This window comes from Cricetulus griseus (genome assembly GCF_003668045.3).
Source record: "Cricetulus griseus strain 17A/GY chromosome 1 unlocalized genomic scaffold, alternate assembly CriGri-PICRH-1.0 chr1_0, whole genome shotgun sequence".
Lineage (NCBI taxonomy): Eukaryota > Metazoa > Chordata > Mammalia > Rodentia > Cricetidae > Cricetulus > Cricetulus griseus.
The window spans coordinates 252107193-252131117 of record NW_023276806.1 but is presented as its reverse complement, the minus strand read 5'-3'; the positions used below and the strand labels follow the sequence as shown (position 1 = coordinate 252131117).

General features: G+C 37.1%; 1 protein-coding gene across 1 annotated transcript in view; it reads right to left on the bottom strand.

The window, feature by feature from the left end:
* Tbc1d5 (TBC1 domain family member 5) overlaps positions 1-23925 on the bottom strand; it is a 433073-nt gene that overhangs the window by 373129 nt on the left and 36019 nt on the right. Inside the window, 1 exon segment of the mRNA XM_027394567.2 lies at positions 17440-17501. The gene's annotated coding sequence lies outside the window, so the exon portion shown is untranslated.

The following is a 23925-nucleotide window of genomic DNA, read 5'->3' as shown; positions in this document are numbered from 1 at the left end:
GCCTTTTTTTGCTGCAGCTGTGCACCGGGTTAACTGTTTCAATGGTTTTCCTACAATAACTCACAAATTTTTTCCTGATCAGTGTGCTGTATGATTGGTTCTTTGTTCCTAAGATAATTATTTTACATTTGTCTACACTGAACTGCATTTGCCATCTGCTGGCCCAATCACCTAAACAATCCAAATCTTTTTGAATCTGATTGCATTGTTCCTCATTATTTCCCTTAGCTCCAATTTTAGGATCTCTGCAAACTCCAAGATCTTTTCTTTAAAGCTTGGACACATTTTATCTTAATAGAGAAGGGTTTTTTAAATGACCCTTTAGATACTACAGCTGAAATCTTCCTCCAACTTGGTAAGTTTCCATAAAGTTTACCCCAAGACACCTTCCAATTACAGAGTCAAAGTGTTTCTAGAAACAAAACTGAGGACGGCCCACTTCATCTTTCTCTATATTGCCATGTTATTAAAGCATGTGTACCTAAATCCTCTTCAAAGAATAAATTATTTAAGGAATGCAAAAACTCTGTTCTCTACTTTCAACGTTCACAATACTTTTTTAGTAGTGCCTGTCCTAAGTATGAATGTCATAACTTCTAGCCTTGCTCTGTGTGTGTTATTTCTCTTGTCCACAAACATACATAATCCAACGTACCAACCACTGGCATTTGACACACTGCTACTTTCTCACCTTGGTCCAAGTACTTATCCTACAAACTTGTTTCTTACTAACAAAGAATATTTAAGAAAATAATTACTAGTAATACATATATTCTAGCATCCAAACTACTTTTTACCTACTACTGGTAACATGCTTATTCCACAATTTGTAACATTTTTATACATCAGATTACTCAGGGTCCAGTTCATTATAAAACATCTTTTTATATACCAATTCTTTTTCCAATGTTTAAAATTGAAATATTGAACAAGGATACTTAATAGATTTTCTTGAAATATTTGAACAAAGTGAACCTTTGTTAATTAGGATTATAGAAGACCAGGTCAATTTTTAGGAATCAGAAGATTTTAAGATATATAAACTGCACTGATATCTTAGTATAAATCATACCACTATTAAAGCCCTGCATATCTATATAGAGCATTAAATCAAAGGGGAAGACATTAATGTATGTGTTCTCATGCAGTGATTTCAAGTGGTAGATGTAAAAGATGCTGAATTTAAGAGCTACTTTCACTAATTCACACAACACAAAACAGAAGCTACAAAAACAGGTCTGACCACAAGATAGTGCTTGCCTTCAAGCAGTTCAGAGTTAGACATACACAAGTAAAAACAAACTATTATTATGGGCAAAGGGAAAACAGCTACTAGTTAATAAGCTGTGTGAAGGGTATGACTAACAAATATTATCTTCTAAAAGGAAATCACTAAACTATGATTATTAACACAGGGGAAAAGTACAAAATTCAACAAAGTCAAAAAGAAAACAATCCTAAGAAAACGGGGATTTGCTGGTTATTTCAGGGCTATAAAAGTAGGCTTTCACTTTTCAATGTTCCATAGTCAGCATACAACATTCCTTTAGTTCTTTTCTTTTTGTTGTGATAAAGACTAAACTAGGGCCTCTTACATTTGCTCCACCTCCTAAACTATAATCCTAATGCCTTATACTATTATTATAAGAGACAGATTTTTTTTCCTCTCAATTGTTAAAACCAAACTTTGGCCAACTGAAGACTGTTGAAAAAATTAGAAACTATTAAAAACAGAAAAAATATCAGTAATTTTAATTAATTTATATATTAAATAATATGTAAAGGAGCAAAGGGACACAAGAATTCGTAATATTTAAGCACTTTTAAAAAAGACTAGTTTTAAGGGAAATTATTTTATTATAAGATAGGATTTGAAAATACATCAATTAAGAAAAATTATTGCAAAAATTTTTTACAAAGCAAGATTATCAGATTAGATCTTTCATCCAGATTTGGGAAACAACTCATGTACAACTCACTAGTCTTCCCCTTCCCACAAAACACTTATGAAATGACACTAAAATTCTCTCCATGAGCATATGAATTTTAAATAACAACAAATTACTAAAGCCATAAACAACCTCTGATTTTTATTTCAATCATTGGCCTCTTTAAGTTTCATTTCTTCATTATGACATAAAGAAGATAATAACCATTATTGTACAGGTTTTATAAGTAAAACAACACAGAAAGGCATGGTAGTGCACTCCTGAGGCAGAGGCAGGCCGATCTCTGTGTGTTTAAGACCAACCTGGTCTACAAAGGAAGTTCCAGGCCAGGCAGTCAAGACTACATAATAAGACCCTGTTTTGTTTTGCTTAAAAAAATAAATAAATAAAACAATGCATACAGTATCACACCCAAATTAAATGTTCCATAAATGATAGTTATTATTAAACTGCATAGGCTACAATTCATAAACATTTCAAAATATGATTTAACATAATGTTCCCTTTTTTCTACAAATATAGAACAGAAAAAAAAAAAAACAAAACAACAAAACCAAAAACTAAATTCTGATCATTTAATACAGATTCTTTGTAAAACAGAGGAGTAACAATATAGAGGGCAACACTGAGTTGTTATGAAAATGAAAGAATCCGTGCAAATGGTCTCAATAGTACAAGGCATATTGCCCTCTTTAAAAGGCTGTTACACACAGTTGTAGTTACTAGTTGTTCCCAGAAGGCTGGCAGACAAGATTAATAAATGTTGGATGAAGAGAAGCAAGTCAGTAAGTCAAAACACACTGAGTACAAGACACTTCCAACATTATAGCTTTGTATACAGTCGTTAACAATCCTCAACTACCCCTTATTTTTATGTTAAAGCCAGAAATCTCTATAAACAAGTTACTGGTAACAAGGAGAAACAAGCCTCAGTCTGGACTTGAACAATTCAGCCCTGACAGCAGGAGAAGAGCTCATTCCACTCACAGAGCATGCAATTATCTGCTGCTGTTCATTATGTATTTTCAAAGAAATTTTACAGTAGGGCTGTCACCTGACCAGCAGAACTAGACAAGGGAAAGTTATGTTTCCTGAGAAACATTTTCTGCCTCTCTGAGACTCTCGGCAGCTGAGTAAGTACCAGTGTATAAGTATACTTTCAGAACACTGGCTATAAACCTCAGCCATCAAGCCAAAAGGAAGAGACAGCCTTGTCAAGCAGCAGCAGTGGTTAACATTCAATGGTACCAGAAAGTGGATCTGATCTTTAGCATACTAATCATCTCCTTTAAAGGGATTTCTAATTAGTTTGAGAACAATAAAGAAGCTCTATTCTTCAAGTATTTAATGTAACACAAAGATAAAGTCAGTCTTTCCTGGCTAAAGTAATATGTATATTCTAGATTCCCTACCAGGTCACAAAAAATCTTTTCACATTACAAATGACAAAAGAAGCACAAAAACAAAACAAAGCAAAACAAAAACCTGACTTAAAAAGAGTCATTTCCTTTCCAACCTAAATAAACTTCCCTGAAACTTGCCTTTGCCTTTGATAATCAGCTAAATAAGTTGCAGGAGCATCAGGAGGGTGTGCAGAGAGCTAGCATGTGTTGCACAACATCACAAAACCATGTAAAATAATCAGAATGACAACCAGCACTACCATAAGTGACATTAGTAATCACTCAGTTTCTCAGCTTCCTCGGGGCCAGAATAAATAATTTACCAACTCTCTAGCTTCCAATCATTAATTATTTCCTTTGCATCCAAACCACATTTTAACTCCGATAGGTTCCGTGGAATAAAACACACAATGGGAATAATTTTCAAATACAGAATGATCTGACCATATGTAAATACAAATGTCTACCAAGTGACACAGCACAGATGTAGGCGGGTTTGGAGGTGATCATGTATTAAACTAAATAAACGGGAAAAGAAACAGAGCTTAACAAAAGGAAGAAAGAACAACGGGTTCCTATGCACCTGAACAAAAAGAGAATCTAACTCTGAACACTAGATTTGAACCCCAAACCATAATCTCACAGTAGGCTGATTGATAGTAATTGAAGGGTGATGCAGAACCTGACCCCATGACTTTAAGAAAATATTCATTGCTACCCTCTAAAAAGAGGGACAAAATACTTAAAACTGGCATATAGAGGAAATTTTTCAAAGTAAACTTAATATACAAGAAGATAAGAATCTTTTAGAAGTATTTTAATGGGTACTTTAAATTGGTATATGAGAAAATTACAGACATCAATAAATTTGAAAGAGAAAATAGTTGTAAAAGAAATCAAAGAATATTTTCCACAAATCTTATAATGGTGTTATTTTTGTTATTGAAATGTGTTCACTAATGCTACAGAAAAGAGAGAGAACAACCATCATATCCTAAATACAGTAGTATGTAAGTCCTGATGCGTATAAGTCAGCATTTATGACTAACACAGCAAGACCACTGTGGTACATAATATACTGCATTGTTACAGCAACATCAGTTTACTACACAGCATAAATATTTTTTCAGCTTCTGAAACTACTGATATATAGGAAATGGCCCAAACCTATTCATATATCTAATCTTATCTTTTAATTTCAGTAAGAAATCCTTGTAGTAAAAAAGGAAAAACAATAATACTGTAATATCTGGCTTGCATACCATTTTCAATCATCACAATTTCACTGCTGTTACAGTACATAACTACCTGGGAACAAAATCATATTGCTAATAATAAGCAAACCTGTGTCTTACTGATGCACAGACCATGTGAGGAACTAGAAGTTAGATTCCTAACAGCAGACTGATAGGAAAAGGCCAAGGCAGTTAAGTGAAGACAGCATACTTCCAGACTCTTCACCCTCTAGAACTGATATAAAGGTCTGAAGGGGTCCTTTTAGGCTGACAAAGACTGGAACCAGATGTGTTTACCCCAAACAGTGGGTCTATTATCATCTCTTCTTTGTCTAAACTGACCAAGTCTAGCTTAGAGGAAGAGGACATGTTCCAGCCCACCAAACAAAACCTCTCTGCTTTGGAGGGAGTCTTCTGCTCTGTGGGCCTTGCTCTGAGTGTGGGTATATTAGACCCCGGAAAACTCAGGCCTCCGGGGTCCCAGCCCAGGACCCCAGTCACCCCAATCACCAGTCGGATTCGAAAGCTTGCTGCAAACTGCATGAGGCTTTATTGTTTTTTTTTTAACAAGCTAACCCCATATTATCTCGGGTCTTTCACCCACCCGCCATGGCAGATGGCTAGCAAAAACAGCTCGAAGGGGCTGCATGGAGCTCTCATAGGGCAGCGTAAGGGGAGTGTCTAGGGGTACGCACAGGCTCAGGATTGGTGTGCCTCCAGGCTTGGAGGGCTTGCCCTGTGTTGATTGGCCAACTGGTTGTTATGGCCCATAGGCCCTCCCAGGGTGGTTGCTATGCTCTGCGTGTCATTGCTGTGTGCTTGTCCATAAAGTACACCCAGAATCGTAAAGCATAGTGCCACCAGCTAACTTCTGATTGGTTCCCTGTCACGAGGCAGGCACCTAACCTCTAGTGACTAAGGCAAGGTCAGAAAAGCACATGTCCGGCTGTTATGGCTGCCGAAATGGGGAGCTGGTCCCTTCAGGTATGGGTGTGCACCCAATTCTTCACCTTTAAGAATGCTTATTACATGCTGCTACCTGCTGAGATTCTTTTCCTGCCCTTTAACCATTTAATTGGTAGAGAGCAAACCCAAACAAGACCTCTAAAAGGAATAACAGCACTTGTATTGGTTTGATTAATAAACCAATAGCACACAGGTTAGTCTCCCCAAACTAAAATAAAGTAAAACTATAAAAATAAGATACAATGATATGGAAAGGCTTAGGGGCTCTACCAGTTACTTTCCTGTTGCTGTACTAAAACACCAGGATCAAAGCAACTTACAAAAGAGTTTATTTTGGCTTACAGTTCCAGAAGGTTAGAGTCCAAAACTGCAGAGCAGAGGCAGCAGGCAGACATAGTGACTGAACAGTGTGCTGAGAGCTCATAGCCTGAATAGCAAGAAGAAAGCAGAACGCAAACTGAAAATGGCTTAAGTCTTTAAATTCTCAAAGCCCACCTCCAGTGACATGCTTCCTCTAACAAGGCTGCACCTCAAGAATTTCACCAAACTGTCTGGAGAACAAGTGCTCTAATACAGGTGTTTTAAGGAGATATTCTCATTCAAACCACCACACTGACCTTCGTGCTCAAAATATGAATTGCAGATTGCCCACAAATATCTTTATAGACTTCAATACATAAAGTATGCTAACCTTTCAGTATCAGTCAAAAGAAAATAAATGCACAAATATTGTCACATTGTGAAATACTATATATAAACAGTAAAAGATTAATAAATCAGATATTAGCAAATAGCATGTGTCATATTCACTAAAAACTAAAAAACTCCCAGTAGAGGATTTTATTTTAGTCTGTTTTTTTGTTTGTTTGTTTTGGGGTTTTGTTGCTTTGTTTTGTTTTGTTTATTTGTTTGTTTTGAGGCAGGTTTTCTCTGTAACAGAGCTACTTTGCTTTTCTGATCTTCAGCTTGTTTTGAACCCTAATATCATGTCTCTGAGTCTTTTAATTTTTGTTACAGCTATCCCCACCTTTGAGGAGAAAGATCCTACTGACATCAAATTCTGATACTGGTGTCAAATATCCTGTGGAGTCTATTGGTGTATTTACTGTCATGGAGAAGGTGGGGGCCTACTTGAGGGTGGAACATATCAATCACCTCTGCCTCCCTCTATTGCTCTGTGATGGACATAAACAATGAGAAGTACAAAAAAATCACTTAAGATTATTAGCAATGTCTCCTGAGCCACCAACTGCTTAACCACCCTGGCCAAGGTCCTCCACGACAACTGTGACATTTCTAAGGAAATCATGACCACAAGCCATATAGATCTCACTCAGGAGAGTGTACCTACTAGCCCCTCTGGTGTGATGGTCCAGAACCTCATCCCTGGCACTGACAGGGCAGAGGGTAGGGGCATCCCAGAGCTGAACAGGAAGCTCATACCCTATTGGCATGGCCTTCTATGTTCCTACCTACAGTGTGTTCATTGTGAATATGACCTGATACCTAGAGGAAGCTGGCAAATACAATGGCATCAATAAGGTGATAAAGCAGGGATCCTGGGTTATACATAGGAGGACCAGGCTGTCTCTTACAATTTTCTCAGTAGTAAGTCTCTTCTAATTTGATGCAGCAGTTGGTATTGCCATCAATGACCATTTGTCAAGTTTATTTCCTAGCAATACAACAAATTTGCCTATAGAAACATAATGGTAAGCCTCAATGTCCACATGGCTGCCAAGGAGTAAAAAGCCCTTGACCGCCTAGCCCAGAGCATAACAAAGCCTCCCTTTTTTTAAAGTTGAAAAATTCTACATTTAATAATGTTTCATTTAGTAAGTCGAGAAAACACATAAACAACAACCTTGCAACTACATGGGAGAAAACCTACTTCCAACACCACCTCAAAAGAACAACTTATTTACCCTCCTAAAATATCAGTGTATAAGGCTGGGCTCCTGAGTCACAGAGGCAGGGAGACCTCTGAGTTAAAGGCAAGCCTGCCTCCATAGTGAGTTTCAGAACAGTATGGACCACACAGAGGGACTTTGCTTCAAACAAAACAAAACATCAGTGCAGAGACCCAAACTACTTCACCACATGTTGTCCACAAACTAGGTGGGACATTAAGGAAATGCTATGTTTAACAAGTTCTCTGGCCATACTTTTATAGTCATGTGAAGGAGCCAAGACACAACCCATAGTATTGTTCTTAGGATGGCAGGACTATTTCAGGAAATGCTTAATAGTGTGACAATAATAAGGGAGAGTGTGCAAACGCCTCTTCCATCTGACAGGTGTAAAGGGGCCTTTCTAAAGAGAAGACCTCTGATATATAAAATGAGGGAGAGTGTGCAAACGCCTCTTCCATCTGAAACTAGGTGTAAAGAGGCCTTTCTAAAGAGAAGACCTCTGATATATGACACACTTGAATGAATGAGAATCATTGCTGAACAAGTTTTTGAAGATCTTAATGTACAAACACAAGCCATCTATAATCTAAACACAAACTAGAAATTAAACTTTTAGAGTCTAATTATAGCTTAATAATATGAGTTGCCAAAAGATAAAAAAAAAAATTAAAAAAGAGTATACCAAGAGAGGGGAGGGGAAAAAAGGAGTGAAGGAGAAAGAAGAAGGAAATTTTTAAGCTACATTCCTGGAGATTTCTATTTCTCACACAAAATTTCACTTAGAAAATAGTTTTTTAAAAAATGTTTGGCCGGCTTTCCAACCTGGCTTCCGCTGCCCTGCTCAGGGACACCTGAAGCTAGGGGGGCTGCTCACAGGATCCCATCTCCATGGAATCCAACACACCCAGAGACTGCCAAGGCCTGGTACCAGTCTTGCCTCTTGCATCCATAAGAAGAGGACAGACATCAGAGTATTGGATCTGTTTTCATCTTCCAGAAGGGAACCTTGGTCCCATACCCACCAGGAGAGGAAGAGACTCCTGTTACACCCACTGGAAGAAAGAATGGGAATAAGACAATATAAAAGCACATTCAACAACAGAAAAACCAATATGATACTACCAGAGACTAGGGACCCTACACCAGCAAGACATGAACAATACAATGCAAATGAAGCAGAAGAGAATGACCTTAAAAACTTCTTCATGAAAATGATAGAGGGCATCAAAGAGGACATGAGAAAATCCCTTAAAGAAATGAAGAAAAAAACAGACCAAAAAAATAAGATATCAACAAATCTCTCAAGGAAACAGTTTAAGACCTAAAAACTGAAATGTAGACAATAAAGAAAGTACAATCTGAGGGAATGCTGGAAATAGAAAAGCTGGGTAAGTGATCAGGAACTACAGATGTAAGCATAACCAACAGAATACAAGAGATGGAAGAGAGAATCTCAGGAGTTGAAGATACACTAGGAGAAACAGACTCATCAAACAAAGAAAATCTTAAATCCAACAAATCCCTGACACAAAATATCCAGGAAATATGGGATACCATGAAAAGATCAAACCTAAGAATAATAGGTATAGAAGAAGTTGAAGAAACCCAACTCAAAACTGCAGAAAACATATTCAACAAAAATCATAGAAGAAAACTTTCCAACCTAAAGAAAGACATGCCAATGAAAGTACAAAAAGTCTACAAACACCAAATACAGTGCAACACAAAAAAAGGTCTCCTCTCCATAATAAATAAAACCCCAAATATACAGAATAAAGAAAAAATATGAACAGCAGCAAAGGAAAGAGATCAAATAACATATACAGGCAAAACTATAAGAATCACACCTGACTTTTCCATGGAAACCCTGAAAGCCAGAAGGTCCTGGATAGATATCCTACCTACACTAAGAGACCACGGATGTGAGCCCAGACTACTATACCAAACAAAGCTTTCAGTCAATATAGATGGAGAAAACAAGATATTCCATGACAAAACCAGATTCAAATAATACATATCTGCCAATCCAGCCCTACACAAAGTTCTGGAAGGAAAACTGGAACACAAGTTAACTATAACTAGAAAAAATATAGGCAATAGATAATTCCACTTTACCAACAGCCAAAAGAAAAATGGGGTGTAAACCCACACAAAATTTCACTAGCACCAAATCCAAAACAAACAAAACCAAACAATAAATGATCATTAATATCCCTAAATATTAATGGTCTAAACTCACACATAAAGAGACACAGGCTAGCAGGATAGATAAGAAGACAGAATCCATCCTTCTGTTGAAAACAAGAAAGACACCTCAACTTCAAAGAGAGATGGTATCTAGGAGTTAAGAGTTGGGAAAAGATTTTAAAATCAAATGGACCCAAGAAACAAGCAAGGGCAGCAATCCTAATATCCAACAAATTGGACTTTAAAATCAATCAAAACAGATGAAGGAGGTCACTTCCTACTCATCACAGGAGAAATCCATCAGGATGAAGCCTCAATTCTGAATATTTCTGCCCCAAATACAAAGGCATCCACATTCTTAAAAGAAACACTACTAAAATTCAAATCATACATAAAACCAAACACACTTATAGTGGGAGACTTCAACACCCCACTCTCACCACTAGACAGGAACACCAGACAGAAACTTAACAAAGAAACAAAGGAACTAACAGAAGTTATGGCCCAATTGGGTTTAACAGACATCTATTGAATTTTCCATCCAAATACAAAAGAATATTCCTTCTTTTCAGTGATACAGGGATACCAGGAACATACCTTAACATAAAAAAAGCAATATACAGCAAGCCGACAGCCAACATCAAATCAAATGGAGAGAAATTCAAAGCAATTCCTCTAAAATCAGGGACAAGAAAAGGCTGTCCATTCTCTCCATACCTCTTCAATATTGTTCTTGAAGTTCTAGCTAAAACAATAAGACAACAAAAGGAGATCAAGAAGATAAAAATTGGAAAGGAAGAAGTCAAACTTTCACTATTTGCAGATGATATGATAGTCTACATAACTGACCAGAAAAAATCTACCAGGGAACTCCTACAGCTGATAAACACCTTCAGCAAAGTGGCAGGATTCAAGATTAACTCAAAAATATAAGTAGTCCTACTATATACAGATGATACATTTGAGGAGAAAGAAATCAGAGAAACAACACACTTTACAATTGTGACAAACAACATAAAATACCTTGGGGTAATGCTAACCAAAAAAATGAAAGGCCTGTACCATAAGAATTTTGAAACTTTAAAGAAAGAAATTAAAGAAAACACCAGAAAATGCAATGATCTCTCATGTTCTTGGATAGGTAGGATCAACATAGTAAAAATGGCAAAAGTGCCAAAAGCAATCCACAGATTCAATACAATCCCCAGCACAATTCTTCACAGACCTTGAAAGAACAATTCTCAACTTTATATGGAAAAACAAAAAACCAAGGATAGCCAAAACAACCCTGTACAATTAAGGAACTTCTGGAGGCATTAGCATCCCTGACTTCAAGCTCTATTACAGAGCTATAATCCTGAAGACAGCTTGGTACTGACACAAAAATAGACAGGTAGACCCAATGGAATCAAGTTGCAAACCCTGATACTAACCCACACACCTACAAACACCTGATTTTTGACAAAGAAGCTAAATTTATACGATGGAATAAAGAAAGCATCTTCAACAAATGGTGCTGGCATAACTGGATGCTGGCATGTAGAAGACTGTAGATAGATCCATGTCTATCGCCATGCACAAAACTTAAGTCCGAATGGATGAAAGACCTCAACATAAATCCAGCCACACTGAACCTATTAGAAGACAAAGTGGGAAATGCCCTTGAATCAATTGGTACAGGAGACAGCTTCCTGAACATTATTACACCTGCAGCACAGACACTGAGATCAACAATTGACAAATGGGACTTTCTGAAACTGAGAAGCTTCTATAAGGCAAAGGAGACAGCAAGACAAAACGGCAGCCCACAGACTGTGAAAAGATCTTCACCAACCCCACATGTGACAGAGGGCTGATTTCCAAAATATATAAAGAACTCAAGAAGCTAGTCTCCAAAACACCAAACAATTCAACTAAAAAGTGGGGTACAGAACTAAATAGACAATTCTCAATAGAGGAAGCTAAAATGGCTGAAAGACACATAAGAAAGTGTTCAACATCCTTAGCCATCAGGAAAATACAAATCAAAACAACTCTGAGATACCATCTTACACCTGTCGGAATGGCTAAAATCAAAAACACCAATGACAGTTTATGCTGGAGAGGATGTGGAGAAAGAGGAACACTCCTCCACTCCTGGTGGGAGTGCCAAATCATATAGCCACTTTGGAAATCAGTGTGGCAACTCCTCAAGAAAATGGGAATGAGTCTACCACAAGATCCAGCAATTCCACTCTTAGGCATATACCCAAAAGAAGCACATTCATACAAGAAAGACATCTGTTCAACGATATTCATAGCAGCATTGTTTGTAATAGCCAGAAACTGGAAGCTGCCTAGATGCCCCTCAACTGAAGAATGGATAGAGGAAATGTGCTACATTTACACAACGGAGTACTACTCAGCGGAAAAAAACAATGGAATCGTGAAATTCACAGGCAAATGGATGGAACTAGAAGAAACCATTCTGAGGTAACCCAATTACAAAAAGACAAACAGGATATGTACCCACTCATATATGGATTTTAGACATAGAGCAAAGGATTACCAGCCCACAATCCACAACTCCAGAGAAGCTAGGAAACAAGGAGAACTCTAAGAGAGACATACATGGTCCCCCGGGGAAGGGGACAGGGACAAGCTCTCCTGAGCAAATTGGGAGCATGGGGGAAGGGGAGAGGGAGCTAGGATAATGAGAAGGGGGGAAGAGGAGGGGTGAGGAGGACATAAGGGAGCAGGAAGGTTGAGTTGGGGGAAGAATAGAGGAAAGCAAGATAAGAGACACCATAATAGAGGGGCACATTATAGGTTTAAAGAGAAATCAGGCACTAGGGAAATGTTTGTAGATCTACAAAGATGACACCAACTAACAATCTAAGCAACAGAGGAGAGGCTACCTTAAATGCCCTTCCCTGATGAGATTGATGACTGACTTATTTGCCATCCTATAGCCATCATCCAGCAGCTGGTGGAAGTAGAAGCAGAGACCCACAGCTAATCACTGAACTGAACTGGAATCCAGTTGCAGAGAAGGAGTGATGAGCAAAGGGGTCCAGACCAGGCTGGTGAAACCCACAGAAACAGCTGACCTGAACAAGGGGGAGCTCTTGTTCCCCAGACTGATAGCTGGGAAACCAGCATGGGACTGATGCAGACACCAGGAACCTGGGTGTCAGTGAGGAAGCCTCGGAAATCATGGGGCCTTCTGTAGTACTTATCCCTAGCATAGGTGTGGACTTTGGGAGTCCATTCCACATATTCAGGATACTCCCTGAGCTAAGACACATGGGGGTGGACCTAGGCCCTATCCCAAAAGACATGACAGACTCTGAAGAACCCCTATGGAAGGCATCACCTCCCTGGGGAGCAGAAAGGGTACAGGATAGGTAGGGTGTTAGTGGGGTGGGGGGGGGTTAGGGCGGAGGGGAGGGAGACAGAACTGGGAGTGGCATGTAAAACAAACTTGTTTCTAATTCAAATAAAAAAATGGAAAAAATATTTTGGCAAAACTGCCAACCTAATCAACATATGTGACACACATCACAGCACAGCTTTAAAAAAAATTAAGATCATGGGATCATTCAGCAAAATTACAAATTCTGAAGATTTAATAAACAGGATTATCTTTCAGCACAATGTCAAATACACTGTTAATTACCAGACTTGCAAGATAAAAAGAAACATAACAATGCTACAATATTTGATATAAAGAAAAAATGGCAACTGTCCACTTTACTGTGGTCCACTTTGCCTGCTTATCTTTCCTATTTACAATAATAACACCCTTTCATTTACATACTCCTTGAAAATGAGTTCTAATCATCCAGCCCTAATTGGGATGGGATGTGTTTATCAAGCTCACCCCTCCAAGACTCAGGGATCTATGTGAAAGAGGTAGTAGAAAGATTTTAAGAGCCAAAGGATTCCCCACCCCCCAAAAAAAAAACAAAACAGCATCTTCCAGGCACAGCAGGACTGATGCAAATAAGAGCACAGAGGCCCTGACAGCACACTCAAGATCTGCATAGGTTAAAACCAGACAAGTCCCAGAAGAAAAAAAGGAAGTGAACACAAAGTCCTACCTCTAACCAAGAAGCTAACTGTAATTAATACCTGCTCGTAGAGGAAAAATCAGTCACTGGGTATATCAACCACACTTCAGGGCAGGCCTCATGCAATGGAGTACCTGATCAATACAAAATGATTCCATGTTTTTATGTATTTTTTGTTATGGCTTATTGGTTTGTGTTTTGCTTCATTTTCTTGGTTTGGTTTTGTTTTGAGAAAGAGAACATGAGATCAGGTGGGTATCTGAGAAGATTCGGGGGAAGGGGAAGAATATAACCAAAACATTTTGTAAGAAAAAAAATTTTAAATAATAAATATAAGTTTGGCTATGACATAAAGTATTACCTCACTTCTATATTAACTAGATAAGGCATAATTTAACAAGTAAAAGAAAAAGTAAAGAGGTTCTATGAGCAGTACAGTGTCAGCCTTTCCCAAAAGACACAGCCACCAACCATGTTGGCTGGTATAAAACAAACACAAAAGTAAAACAGTGACCTGTAATAAACATTATCTAGAAAAACGAAACAAGTTCAATGATAGTGTATATCGAGTGAAAGTCCTGCTCAACAGACAATATAAAGGCATCAGAAGCCAGGAAGGCTCCACTCTACAACATCCTACTCTGGCAAATAACTTTCAAAAGTATCCTAGGTGAGAAGACAAATTCATAGTCATCATAGCAACGGTAATATCATATCACTAATGAACTAGGGCTTCATGATCTAACAATATTTGAATAATTACAACTTTGAATTGCCCTACCCTGCTTGCGATGGCATTCATAGCAACCCACACTAACACTGCCATTTTTAATTGATCTGTTTTCTGATGTGCTTAATGTACTTATTTAGGAACCAAGATGAATAGCTCCCTGTTTTCAGGTAGCAAATGGAGATGGAGAGACCCTGACCGATGAGCCTCACACAAACTGACACCTTTTCTTATTCCCTGAGAGTAAAAATTGTACTGGACTGGGCATGATGGTGCATGTCTCTGATCCCAGCACATAAGAGGCTGAGAACGGAGGATAACAAGTTCCAGGCCAGCCTGGGCTAGATAATGGCAGCCTGTCTCAAGAATAAGTAGCTGCGTTAGAAACTAAAATGACTTTGTCCTGTTTATGAACATGTTAAGTGGCCATGTGTGTAAAACCTAAACACCAGTCATCCTTTCAAAAATATGTGTGTAGTCCTAACAATATTACCCTTATGACAAATCATACTTGATCAAACTGAGCTCTGGGAATGTCCTTGAGTTTAACTGTCAAAGATTTGATCTTAGAATTGATCATCTAACAGGCAAATGCACAAGATCTCAGAGGTACAAGTATGCAGTTTTATTTAACTCTACAAATTATAAGAATCAAATCAGAAAATCCAAGTAGTTCAATTATTTGTCTATCATTCAAGAAAGATAATTAAGTAAAAACACAAACTGAATATACTGAACAAGCTAAACCTGTAAGAGACAGGTGACCAAATAAATCCTCTAAAATGCAGAGCAATCTCTGGTTAAATACTATATACTATCTACATTTATAAAACCAACAGGTTTAGAAAGGCCCTTTGATTGACTAAATTATTCCTTGTGCCAGTGCCCTCCACTTACTTTTAGCTGTAAAAGCAAGCTACTTAACATCACCAACTCTCTATTTCCTCATCCTCAAAATGAAAACTTACACAATCACAGTGTTACCTCATTGCGCAAGTCAAGAAATCCAAGTAAAATATGTGAACATTGCGCAGCATATGGTAAGAAGTAAGTAATACTTATTAATATCTCTTTTCAAACACAAGTTCTTTGTTGGTTTTTTTCAAGACAAGGTTTCTGTGTGTAACAGCTCCGGCTGTCCTTGAACTTGCTCTATAGAATATGCTGGCCTCAAACACACAGTGATGCACCTGCCTCTGCCTCCTGGGTGCTTGAATTAAAGGCGTGCGCCACCAGCTGGCTCAAACACAAGTTATTAAAACTATCTTACTGTCAGAAGAAATTCCCAGGTGTGTATCATCACAGGAATGATCACTTGTACAATGCTGTAAGTATTCTTTCAGTGGGTGTTAATAATAGCATACCCTCAGTAGATTACCATGACTGCTAATACGTACTTTATTCAGCAAATGGAGAAAGCAACATTTTTCTTCAAAAGACCACACAAGTATATTAAAAAACATTTCAAAGTGGATTTCCATATCTAATGGTGTATTAAGTTCTTTTCTCCAGAGTAGAAAAGCCACAGATATATATGATATACACACTTCTAAATCCATGTTACATAAATCACTGAAGAACATTTTTCAAGATCTGCATGAGAAGATAATACTGCAATATTTTAATTAAATATTAATATATGCAATATTTCAAGGTAAGAAATTTGGATACATGTGCATAATTTACAATTCTGTAATAAAAACCTATCTAGAAAGTGATAGCATTCTATACTTGAGATATACAGTGCATCTTCTCTCCCAAGTGTAAAAACTGTAAAGCATATTCACTCTAAGAAACAGGAAATGAAAGTCATGTTGCAAACATGGCATGCCTTCGCTTAAATGCTATTTACCTGTCCAGAAACTACTAAAGGAAAGCTCTGATTATTACCATTATGACACAGAATCAGAAGAAGAAATGGTATTCATTTTAACAATAGAAACCAATCTAACTTATTAAAATATTATTTGTAAGATTTGGGAAATAATTATCATGAGTGACATAAAAATTTACATAAGATCTTGCTGTTTTCCAAATGCCCATATAGTTGACTTTAAACAAAGAAGGGACCCAAATCTAAAATGATATTCAATTCTATAAACTGTCCTAAAAGCATTCCAGTGGTAAAATTGACTCGCCACTAAAATCAAATATCTCTATCACTTATTTTAAAACAAGAAATGCAGACCTGCCTTTAGAGAGACAGAAAATAATGTGGAGTTAGGTTTACAAGTTCCATTTTTGTTTACATAAGAAACACTATCACTAATCAACAAATGACTCACAATGACCACATACACAATACCCTGACACTTTATCACACACAAGTAACCCTCAAAGGGTAAATTTAAACAACAAAGCATAGCGAAAATCTCATCACTGGCATAAACTACCAACAAGGTAAAAATAAAAAATCCATGGCACTGGGATGAATATACTCGCTACCTTAGACCTAATACTTTAATTTTCAAGAACCACAAAGAAAAAAAATCAAAACTAGTCAGTAACAATGCAGCGTCTAAAAGCAATAAACTCAAAATTAAGTTATAAATAATTTAAAACATGTCATGAAGATGTATTAATAATTCATCAGATAAATAATTTACTAAATAATCAAATAAATAAATAATGAAATACATAAATAAATCAGCAAATAAATAATTCTGCAAAATAACCTAAACAATAAGCCACCCAAACAAATCACAACCTATAAAACTACAATGACTTTCTGGATTCTGATAGTTTTAAATAAGCAAATGTACACAGAAAAGATCAATCCTTGTTAGAATTAGAAATATTTTTCAATGCTATTTGAAAAAATATCCTCATTTTAATACATGAGAACACATTTTCAATTTTTAAAAGCAACACAGGACTAGTTCTTATAAATTATTAAGATGATTATAATATCCACCTCTATATTTTGCATATATCTTAAACATATTTTCCCTGAAACAAATGGACATGAAATATTCTTAAACTTCTTTTTCAAAAAGATACTTACAGTATGACAGTGCTCAGCCTATCTGACAGTTTTCCTATCTTCACCCAGGCATTAGAAACTTTCTGCAGTGGGACAACAGTAAGAATAACCTTAGTTAGTATGGTCAGCATTTCATCCACATCTAAGCCATATTTTATGAATCCACAAAATAATGGAAAGTGGACTGCATTAGTCAGAAACTGTCTCAAGTTTTAGAAATTCAGCCTCAAAGTTGAGCTTTCTCTATTGGAACTGATACACAAGCTGTAACAATTTGCAGGGTTTCGGTATGAAGACAACTTACAAAGACAAAGCAACTGGCTGACATCTAAGGTGTCATTAAATTTAAGAACCTCAATGTCTTAGAAAGTACCCAATGAGATCACTTAACTGTTACAATCTGTATTCAGTCACAATCTAATTAGCATACCTTAGGGGTCAAACTACTAGTGAGACATAAATTAGTCTTCACTGAACATTTTCTAAAGTTTTCCATGTACTCAATATAATACAGCATTCTTGAAATCTTAGTGATTTGTTCATAAAGTTTCAGGATTCTGTTAGATTCTATGTTCTTCACTTAGTTTAACACTTAACTTATAAACAGTCTTAGAAACAGTACTAAAGAGTAAAATGGTTTTAATTTTTCAGCTATCAAAAATTTTTCAAAAATGTAAAAACATTCTGCCATACAATATATGTTTTATAGTCTGCCTTTAAAGCTATCAAATGTTTCCTGAAACAGTATTACTAAAATTACTTGAGGGCTGAAGAGATGGTTCAATGGTTAAAAGGGGCACTTCCAGAGGAACAGAATTCCATTCTCAGCAGACAAAACAGGCAGTTCACAACCACCTAAACAACTTCAACTCCAGAGTAATCAATCCAATGTCCCTAGCCTTTGGAGGCATCCCCACTCATAGGCACATCACCCACACACAATTAAAAATAATTTTAAAAATACTAAACACACTTGTGATAGCTATTCTTGCTTGTCAAATTGACTACATTTGGAATGAACTAAAATCCAGAAGGCAGGGTATACTGAGAGGGATTTTTGTTGTTGTTGTTATTTAAATCATTTGCAGTGGAAAGACCCACTTTTAATCAGGATCTTTTGAGTGGGAAGATCCACCTTTAGTTTGGGCCACTCCTTCTGCTGGTGGCCTATATAAAAAACAAAGAAAGAAGCTTGCTGTCTGCCTGCATGCTTTCCTTCTCCTTCAAGAAGTCCATTCCTTCACTGGTAGTAGAGGCTACTTCTTCAGTGTTCTGGCATGTACTGATGACCAGCTGAGACACCCAGCTGGCATACTGGATTCTCAGGCTTTCCTTTAATAGAGAGCCATTGTGGGACTAGCTGGACCATACTCTGTAAGCCAATCTAGTAAATCCCATATGTATGTGTGTGTGTGTGTGTGTGTGTGTGTGTGTGTGTGTGTGTGTGTGTGTGTGTGTGTGAATTCCACAAGTTCTGTTCTTTTAGAGAAGAACCCTGACTAATAAAGAATTCAAGAACAAAATTCAGCAATCATCAAGAAATTCATAAAATTAGGTATTTTCTGTGTCATTTTAAATATTTCCTTCCCAATGCCAATTAGTCTTCAGTCTAAAATGCACTTTTCACTTTTCAACAGATCTCACCTCCACCAGAACACAATGTGTTTTTTCCTATCTATGACTTAATAAACTAACAAAAACCTTAAAAATTAGGCCATACCCCTTCCAGATCGAAAACATACTAACAACCAAATAATGATTTAACAATAAAAATCCAGAAGTGCATAATCAAAGGATGACTTGGCACCCTCTCCAACTATCGATAGTACAAGTTTCTTCCCTTCTTTTTATTCTGCCTCCTATTGCTCTACTCAGGGTCACATGATCATCCAAGTGCATTGTGGGAATTACAACCAATATATGCACATTGGAGCATGAGGCCCAATTCCCTTCTAAATTTCACACTGTATTGTATCTTACTCATCATTAACACTATATGGCAAACTATATGAGGCAGCTACTAAAAGAGATATAATAATCCTGTACATAAAATGAAAAAAAATAAATATAAAGGTTTTAATTACAAAGGATCATTTTCTACTGACAAAAATTAAGGAAAATATAAATGTTAACAAATATAAGTAAAATTAAAGTGTAACCTCAGATACAGTACATGCCTATGATGTTTTGACCAATGCACCTCTATCCCTTTCCCTGTCCTCCACTCCTCCTTCCAAACTTCATGTGCTCTTTTCTTCTTCCTCCTCCTTTTTTCCAAACTCACTGAGAACACTTTGTGTGGCCTTGTATGTGCACGAGTGTAGAGCTAAGGGATGGGCAGTGTCTTTGGGGAAAGAGCCAGTCTCCTTTTTCCAGTAGCTATTGCCAATAGCTTCTCAACTACAAATGAGTTTCACGAGCTGTGCTTTTACAAAATACGGTGATTATAACAATATTACGTTGCACTGAATGTTTTCACCATAAAGAAATACATGGGACATCAAGGTGACTTAGCAGATAAAGGTACCTATCAACAAACCTGACAACATGAGCTCCATCATGGGACCAAAATGTTAGAAGAGAAATAGCTACTCTCTTAAGCAGTCCTCTAACCTACACACACGCACATGAGCACACACACACACACACACACACACACACACACACACACACACACACACACTTGTATGCACACAGGCATGCATATGCAGTAGTTTTAAAATGTAGCAATACACACTTGAAAATGTATATTTGACCTGACTGAATCAATACTCACAATACATATACACTTAAAATACATATAATATTTATCTTTTCAACATCAAATTTAGGAGCTAAGTATCTATCTCAGTAGTAAGAGAATGTCAAGAGACCTTTTGTTCAAGTCCAAGCACTTTAGCAACAACAAGAACAAAATGCTTTAAACACAGAACTGATTTGCAAACATTTTAGAAAGGAGAACTAAATATTAGCAGATAAAATATGCTTCTTGCTTTGTTGTGGTCGTACACTGAGACAGGAGGATCACAAGTTTGAGGCTATCCTGGACTATGAGACTCTATCTCAAAAAAAAAAATGTAAAAACAAAAGCAGAGAGACATAGATACATACATACATTTTAATTAAGACTATGAAAGGTTATTTCTTTCAATTCAGAAGAATACATCAAAAACTGTTTTTAGAACAATTACACTTAACTACTTGTTGAAATGCCATAAGGGATACACAACTAGTATGAGTTGTCTAGCCTGATTTTAACAGCTTCTATAGACTATTCCAATGTACATCAAATTTCAGGAAGCACTGAATTAAAGAGAAAATACCACACAAATAATATAAACACAAAATATTAATAGTGACTTAGCTATGTATTACAAAGTAAAACAAAATTTTATTTTCTCTATTTATTTTATTCCTTTCTAACTATCTATAAGGAACATAAACTATGAATTTTTCATAAAAGATTATGGTGTAGACAAGGAAGCAGCACCGATACCTCAAGTACCATCCATTCTGCTGGAGCACACAGTCTGCGCAGTAGAACAGCCTGCACAGCAGCATGGACCTATTGAAGACCCCTCACCTCTTCCAGGCCCCATTCCAAGCTAGGAGCTCTCCCAGACACTTGGTATATAGTCTGGAATAGCACACACCCAAATGAGGAATGCGCCGTCTCCAGAATCCAAATAGTTCCACCAAAGGTTGTGCTTCTCTTTTTGTTGTTGTTGTTGCCTTTTAGGTTTCATTTTTATTTTTAAAACTTAAATTTCATTTTACAAAACAACCCCAGTTCCCCTCCCTCCCCTTCTCCTACCCCCCCACCTCCCACCTTTCCCACCCGCCCCCAGAGGGGATAAGTCTGGTATACCAAGCTGAGGCAGGATCAAGTCCCTTCCCCCGGTATCAGGTATGAGCAAGGGATCCCACCATAGAGAGTGGGCACCAAAAAGCCACTTCATTTGCACCTAGGATAGGTGCTGAACCCACTGCCAGGGGTCCCCACCACAGATTAAGTCTCCTAAATGTCACCCACATTGACAGCATCTAGTTCGGTTCCATGCAGGCTCCCCAGTTGTCAGTCCTTAGTTCGTGAGCTCCCACTAGCTGGAGTCAGCCGCCTCTGTGATTTTCCCCATCATGGTCTTGACCCCCCATGTTCAAACCTCCCCCTGTTCAAACACACTCCAGTAGCTCAGCCCAGTGCATTTGCTTCCATCAGTTACTGGATTCTAGGTTCTATGAGGAAAATCAGTGCTGTCACTAATCTGATTAAAGGGGAGGCCAATTTAGACACCCTCTAGCAGGGATCACCCTTGTGGATTCCTGAGAATTCCTCTAGCACCAAGTTTCTCCCTAACCCGTAATGGCTCCCTCTATTCTCCCCCAACTCAGTCTTCTTGATCTCTCATGTTCCCATCCCCCACACCCTCTTCTACCCCTTCCAGTTTACCCAGGAGATCTTCTTAACTATTTTCCCTTCCTGGGGCCTTCTATGTATGTCCCTCTTAGAGTCCCCTTTCTAATGGTGGGAAGGGTCAGGTACAATAATTTACCCTTCACCCTTAGAAGGAATATCTATCTCTGCATGCTCCACATGACTAGGCCCCTAATAATTTCACTAAGTAGAACACCCTTGAATTTTGGCTGGATTTATTTCCCATCCTCTGATGTACATGAGTTATCAATGAGTTCAAAGTGGTTGCTACCTCCTACTTACTTGGTCCAATGAGCATAATGTCAATATAGTGAACCAAAGTGATAGTCTGTGGAAGAGACAGATGATCAGGGCACCTGATCAGGGCATCTGCCATGATGATAATGTAATCAAGCCTAAAACTGTAAGCAAGCCTCCAATTAAATGCTTTCTTTTCTGAGTTATGATGAGTCATGATGTCTCCTCAAACTAAGACCCTGTCTTTAGCTTGTTTTCATTTTTGTGAGGGTTTTATTGTGCTTCAGAGTTTTTGTTTCTTTTATTTGTTTTAAAGAGAAAGGATAAAAGTATACTGGGTGAATAGAGAGGTGAGAGGATCTGGTAGTCACTGGGGATGGAGAAAGATGACCAAATATATTACATAAATTTTTTCAATAAAAAATAATACTCAAAACAGACACAAAAGTATATTTACTAAGTTTTATACAGAAATGGGTACTGGCTTCTAACTGAATGGAAAACCAGATACAACAATCATAGTAAGATACAAATTTAAAAGTTATGGACAAATTATGTTTTAACTTACTAATGTCCACATAAGCAATATACAACAAATGCAGAAAATTTAGAAACAGTAAGCAGACTCAGAAACCAGCTTTCAGTCTTGAGGATATGTCCCTAAAATGGTGAGACTGAACTCACATTCTGACTCCTACACAAGAAGATAAGAGCCTATCAAAAGTTAAGATCTGTATGAAACTGATATTTCAAAAGATTATATTCAGCCGGGCAGTGGCACATGCCTTTAATCCCAGCATTCAAGAGGCAGAGGCAGGTGGATCTCTGTGAGTTTGAGGCCAGACTGGTCTACAGTACAGACAGGGCTACACAAAAAATCCTGTCTTGAAACCAAAATGAGTAGACAGACAGACAGACAGACAGACAGATGAATGATAGAAAAGTCTATATTCTAGTGTTAACAGAAAAAAAAAAAAATGATCACCAACATCTCCTTGCTATTATACCTTTACAGTCATGCCTAATATTCACTTATCATTAATCCATGTTTTAATTTTTGTCATTTTGACAATTCTCCTGGAATGTAATCACAAAGTGTTCACAAAGAATCTCATACTAAATTCACATGACCTCAAATGTCTCATAAGAAGATATCATTTAAAGTACTCTTAAGTTGCTCCCAGCCAAGGGAAGAAAAAACATAGTTAAGTACTACATAAAATAAATCAATATATCCTCAAAAATTCCAGAACCAAACCAAATATTTAAATAAACTCTACTTCAGCAGACACATATATACACACAAACCAAATGCATGTAAATATGTATGTAAAGCATATGTAGTCAATGAGAACCAACATAAACAAGGGTAGAATTAGACTACAGAGCATTCAAATATTTTAAAGATTATTTAATAAAAATGGTTTAAGCAACAAAGGGTTACTCATCTTGATCATAAAATAAATATGTAAAATTTCTACTCGATGTAAAAGGTAGAGTTGCTATAAGTCAATTCTTTTAAACAGAAAAAAGGAAATTCTTCTTTTAGCTTTATATTAAATGAAACTAAGACAAAAAGAAATAATATAATATTATTAAAGAATATAAAAGAAGTAAGTTAAACATTCAAATAGCTAATGGCTTAATTTTTTCAAGACTAATTAACAGTTCATATGAATGGTCAGAGAAGGAAAAAAGACAAGTAGTGATCTATGAAAAATATATGGTTAACTATCAGTTTCCAGACTATATTTATTATAACTATTCTAACACAAACACAAGCTAGCATTTTCTTTCCTGAATGTACTCTAGAGGAAAAATAAAAGGGGCAAGTA